The sequence below is a fragment of the Solea senegalensis genome, linkage group LG3 (assembly GCF_019176455.1).
Source record: "Solea senegalensis isolate Sse05_10M linkage group LG3, IFAPA_SoseM_1, whole genome shotgun sequence".
In the NCBI taxonomy this organism is placed as follows: Eukaryota; Metazoa; Chordata; class Actinopteri; order Pleuronectiformes; family Soleidae; genus Solea; species Solea senegalensis.
In genome coordinates, this window is record NC_058023.1 from 9,192,111 (window position 1) to 9,198,802 (window position 6,692).

Sequence of the window (6,692 nt, forward strand, 5' to 3'; positions counted from 1 at the left end):
AAACAAGCCTCGTTCATTTTGTATGTCTTTGTACATTTATAATTTCAGTCTATGAGTATTCAAGAATGTGGAGCTTTGTAGAAAGAATAATACACAAATATAAAAAGGGTAAACCAGGGCAAATATGACAACATTAACATTGCCTGTCTGAAAAAAGTGGTTTACACAGGCAGCCAAAAACTACAACGACAATAATAATACTGTTCTGACATGGTTAACCAGTGTCGGATACAACTCTGGTCACAGACAAAAATGACGCATGTCTTCATTTATATAATCATAGTTTAGTCAGAAAACTGGTGCAGCAGGGCCACACAAGGTGAAATTATATCTATTTTGTGTGTGTGTGTGTGTGTATTTTAAGCCTGCGAGTTGAGCTAAGTGATTGCTAATTAAAATTTTATTCAAGCTATTTTTACACATTTGGACTCAATGAAATGTTCTGTGCTGTGTGGTGGATGACGTGACATTTAGTGACAGTTAAGATAAAACCAAATGGCTTCTCAGATAAAATTAAAACACACACAAAAATACTATATGTCGAAAAATATGTATACAAAACCACTCTGTAGCCAGTGTTTGACTTTCAGGGAGCCCATACATTTTGTCCCTTCAGGGCTGCTGTACAATTTCAACATGGCGGATTGAGCGGTGGAGCATTACGCATGGATGGGATGACGTCGCACCTGGTGTTGATAATTAAATCCTCAGTTAAGGTAAAACGGCGATATTTCATACATTATACATACCGAAAACACAGTAATGATACTTATATAGTATTTATGCAAATCGAGTCCCTAAAATGTAACATATTTGTGGAGATATGAAGTCAAGTTTACATAGTATTGGGGAAAATATATTGTGTGGGTGGCGAATACAAAAATTAGCCGTTATGACACGAATTCGGCAAAGATAAAACATTGAGAAATAGATAATGCTGTTTCATAGTAACTCTAGTCCCCTGACGTAGTGGATACAGAAGGTAATATGTAAAATATGTTTCAGTTTGTTGACGCATAGCAGAAGGGGCACAGGTGGTTAGCTGAGGTTAGCTAACCTTTTACAGGTAAAAATAAAAAAAAAATACAGCTGATTTGTAATCACATCAACATCCGTTTCAAAATAAGTGCACGCTTGAAAGCACATTTTTGAACTGGAAAAATCCTTCCATTCATGGTTCATAGACTTAATTCCTCAAAAGTACAGTAAACATGTCTGGTTTGCAGTATTGTAGTAGTCATCGATGTGCTGAACACAACCTAGTCAGTCTTGCCCAGAAGTTATGGACAAATGTGTTTTTTATTACATCTCTGTACTGTAAAATTTCCGATATCCAGTACACAAGTAGATATCAATGTGCTGAACACAACTTTTTCATTCTTATTCAGAACTTTTAGAGAACTTTCTTTATACAGAAGACCACATTAGGTCTCTAAAACATAGCTGTGAGCATTTTCATAATTCTTCCAATGGATTTTCATTATTTTTTCAGTTCTTGCAGTTTTTTATTTTGAAAACCATCATTAGATGACAGACCTTTACCATAAAAGCCTTTAAAATTCAGTGTCAGGTAGTCTGTCCACAGAGAAACGGGTGTCAGATAGCTTAACCGCAATTGCAACCAGACATATTGATTATGGCTCTGGCAAATTTGTGCGTTCATATCAACTGTTGATCTGCTTTTCTACACGCTGTGATGCGTTTTCATAACAGTTATATTGAGCCTCCCCACGCCTGGCTGAATTATAATTAGTGGCATGTTATCCAGTACCTTTACCTGGTTATTCTGTGTGCTTGCTGACTAACAAGGTTTACTGGGACACATCAAGTCAATGTCTTCTGTGCTTCTGCTGCTGTCACAAGTCTCAGTGATCTTAAAAAAAGTGAAGGTTCTGGCACAGATACGATGAAATGCAACTATTTTTATGGTGTGCTGCTCAGTAATTTGCTGCTGGTTAAATATCACCTCAAACTGAATATTTGCCAGGAAAAAAAGTTATGTATTTTGTTTTAAACACTTGCTTGTCACATCTAGAGAGTAATTCACTTATACTCTTGTCATTTTTGCCATGTGCTAGTAATTATAACAATTTACTAATATTTGTTTATTATTAGTCCAACAACTAACAATGTGCCCTTTGCACAGTTTGAATGAAACTCACTGGTGTAATTTATCAAATTAATGATGGCTGAGTTCCATGTATGTGTGTCAAAATGGCTGCTGTGAAAAACACCCATTGTTTTTATTATTGATTAATCTATCACGTTTTGATTTCTCTGATTGGTTGTTTGGTCCATAAAATGTCATAAAATGGTACAATTAATTAATTATTAATCTGTGCACCCTGGACCTCAAAATGACAATGTTCTCAAATCGCGTATTTGTTTGCACAAATAAGTGCCCCAGTATCAATGACAGACTGGGCTACTTTGAAGGGATTTCTATGGCTGTCCCTAGAAATCCCTTTTTTTTTGTACGTCGCCGCTTGAAATATTTTGTTTGTACAAATGAATATAACCTTAAGCCCACAATTGATAAGTGGGATCTCTGACTCTCTTGGCAAACTGCAAGTGGACAGAAACATTCGAAGAGCTAAATATCACACAGTACCTTTACTCTGTCACTACTAACTTTCTCAATGGCAGATAGTTACTCGACCTGAAGCAGACTGTCTGCACTCTGCAGCAGTCCATATTAATGTTATTGATCACTGTCAACTTTTGTGCTTCCCCCAACCTCAAACTACGCTATAGTGTGGGGTCTCTTTGCTTTTTCCTCTTTTCCCTGTGCTAGTAAAGATTTTTTTTTTTCATTAGTCCCCTTCTTTGCTCTTTTCCCCCAATAACCCGTTTCCTTTATTGCCACAGTCCCTAGAAAGTGACAACTTGGGAAACTGAATCAAAGTTTCAATAAAGCTTGGACTGCTGTGGGCTTTGACAAGTGAGGTGGCTGTCGCTGAAGTGGAACAGTACAGCAAGAGTCTGAAGGAGGACATATCGGTTCCAGAAAGATAAATAGTTCATGAAGTTGTTGACTTCACCATTTTATTACTTTTGTCTCAGAATTTTCCGCCTGCCTGCAGCTCTTTCTGCCCACAAATTATTCATTGTGCACCCCACAGCCCCCAGCTGTCAATCTTTGGATCAGGAGTTGGTAGTGAAGGTGGATGTTATTCATTTGCCATGAGCTCAAGTGCTTGGATAGTTATCAGGATCTCAATAATACTACAGCAATCAGGAAGCCATACAATCATTTCACCTTAACTTATTTTCTAAAAACACTGTGCTGTGGCATTGAAGACTGAAATTAAACTAACTTACATGCTTCTTTCTTTTTCTTTCTCTGTCATGTTTTTAAACTGATCCAGGTGCTGTGGTCAGAATGTATGGTACAACCTTTCTCACAAGGACCAGCCCCTCATGTTGACCACAGGAGGCCCAACCTGAAGGTAAATATTAATGATGACTGCACACGCACACATACATACTCAATAAGCACCAGTATGACATGCATCTATAAGTTCAAATAGTGATTGCTTGATTTACTGCTGGTACAGCTTTTGGGGTCTAATTTTGGTCACAGTGTCCCCGAGGACACTTGAACTCGAGCCAGGGATAGAACCACCATTTCTGGTTAATTGAAGGAAGTCTCTACTTCCCGATTGACAGCTTTCCTTGTAATAGTATTGTAATAGTACCTATTGAAAGGAAATGTTTTTGCAGTTGCTGGATTGCCATTGTGCACATGACATGATTGGTATCAGGCTGAAATATACAGTGTATGTACACACATGTGTGTGTATATGTACTGTATATATATATATCTCAAGGTGAAGTCCATTCATTTCCTATCCTTTTTTACAGCTTGATTGCAATAATAGTTTTTCCTTTTCATGTGGTGTCCAGTGAATCCTAAAAATTACAACATATCACATAATTATTATGTATAATTCTCCCCTAAAAGGCCTAATTATATAATTATGTCATTACCTCTGGGAAGAAAGTGTGTGGGGGGGTTTTGTGTGTGTGTGTGCATATTTTTATTCATACTATAGTAGGTCTCAGAACAATTACATCAACCCTGAAGTCCAGACTACTGTCAAAAGTAACGGCAGTGCTCAAATTAACAAGAGAGAATAGGGAGGCTGGATTATGCTGACAATATGAACCAGATGGAATTATCAAAGTTGGTGTCCTTCAATGTATTTTTTGTATTTCTGTTAGAATGTTTCATGTTACTGCATATATGTCTCTGTATGTCTATGTTTGTGCTCACATACTGTAGACTGCAAAGAAATAGTTGAGTCCTGTGAGAAGGCTTTGGTGGGGCTAGAAATGTCAGTCTCACTGTGCTCCAGTAAGCTGGTAAAGCCATCAGTTTGTTCATGGAAACCTTGTCAGCAGCAAAGAATTGATAGTCATGGTCTCCCAACCACCAACAGGCACTCTGCAGGGTTTGGGCTGCATTATCTACATTGCAGACGGATCTTAAACTGGAATATCGTTCAGTTCAGGATATGTTATTCTTGTGTTCTGCTCCTGTCCAATCAGTATTGGTATGAACTGCTCTCATCTGAAGCCAAAAAGCAGACTTCCAGGACTCACCTGCAATGTCATCCAGAACTGCTCCTGTAGCAGCAAATTGAAGATGGTTTGGTTTAAGCTTTTAGAACCAGTGTTTTTGTTGTGTATCGGTGCAAATCAGAATGTGTGCCAAATTATTTCATAAAAATACTTCCCATTTCTTTTTCATAGTTTCTCAATTTTCAAACCTGCCTAATGCAAACTGCACTTTTGTGTTGCATATGGTGTTGATACTTGATCTTGAAGATAATTCTTTTCCGTCTCTGAACAAGTTTCATGTTATTGGGTCGAGGCAGGGAGTTGGCCCATATGAAACTTTTTTCTCACCATATATTAACAGATACATAATAATCGTAATGGGTCACTGACTCATGATGGAGAGAATGGTGTGTAACTTAATAATCGTCAGCAGCCAGAATCAGGCCCAACAAGTTCAGTGTTGAACTGAGGTCAGTTGAGACGACTTGGACGTCATCAAACAGGAAAAAAAATTAGTTCACTATAGCAACTGTACATCCAGCAAAAGATTTTCAGATTTAATTATTAAGCTGATGCCACACATTCTATTTTCCACTTAAGAAACAAATGACACAATGCCCCAAAAATAATAGTTTTTTTTTTCTTTTCTTTTTTTACTACAAGGAGTGTTAAGTGTGTATCATGTGTGATCAAATAATTAGGTTTCTGTTCCAACGGTGCAAATTGAGGTCCCCCTTTATCTCTAAACTCGGTGAAGAAAACTTGTTTTATTTGTTTTTCTTTAAGAATTCAGTGATAACTGAAAACTAGGACAAGTGTGATTATTGAATCTCAGTCACTGTCATATAACACCCAGTTTTCTTTCAACTGTTTCTTTGTTGTTTTTCCTTTAATCTCATCCCGCCTATCTTACCTACATTTTTTTTTTACCTAGGCATCAATACTAATGTGTTGCAGTGCAATAAAACACAGGAAAAATGCCATTTTTTTGGACAATATGGAGGCCAGGTTATGATTGCTGGTGCTCATTTGGCAAATGTGCATAGTCACTGTCATCTCATCAATTACTAACAATTACAATTACTGTCATCTCAACTAATTATGAGGAATAATTACTACTTTCTCTGCCTGCGAACACACTGCTGGCATTTACATGCAGTGACCCATACTCCATTCCCTGTAGTGTGTCTGTGTGTGTGTATGTGTGTACACTCCTTGAAAATAACAGTTGCTGAGTGTCAGCACTGATCTCATACACACACACACACACACACACACACACGCAGTCACATGCACACTTTGCTGTACCTGCCTGATTGCATTATTCGACAAGACGGCTCCTGGTATAATCTGCATGGTGATATCATTTTGGAGGAAGCTCAGGCACCACCTGCTTGTGTTTTTAAATTGCTGGTGGGAGTGGGGCCAGGTGGGTTGGGGGAGGAGGTTGGGCTTTGTAGTGTTAGACCACAGATTTCTCCAATTATGATGTACCTCATAAATAATTGGGGGATACATGCCACAATGTGTAACTCCTCAAATCTTTCAATCCACCTTTTTATGGGCGTGAACAGTGGTATTGTGACATCATGAAGCATTGTCACTCTTGTCTTTGGTTTTCAGTTCTGAGGACCATTTAGCGTAACCAATGGCTTATAGATGAAGGACTCAAATAGAAAATAGAAATAGAAACCTGGATAATTCCACCAAGCGCACCTCCATCACCAACTATTGCAGTAGGAGGGATCCTCCCTTCTTTAACAGGGCAGCTGACCTCCGACTCTACTCCCTCCAACTAAATGTGGCAGCAGTGGGGTGCTGCACCAACACATAATGAGTGAACCCCAGTGAGACGTGTTATGGAGCCCTTAATGAAAGATTTGTGCCCCATTGAGCCCTATAATGAATGTTCTGACATTGAAAATCCCAGGGAGGGCTGCTTAGTTCCTGTGAGTTGGTTCCTGCAGTTAAAACATGTTAAAAGGCAAAATGGAGGCTAGAAGAAATGATGTACAAGATTAAGGTTTTTTTAAATTGGTCCTGTGTTGTTGGTTTAGTGTACATGTACTCACACGGCCTCATCAGAGAGAGGTGTTTAGGCTGTTTATGCAGCCTGGTCCAGCTTGTCT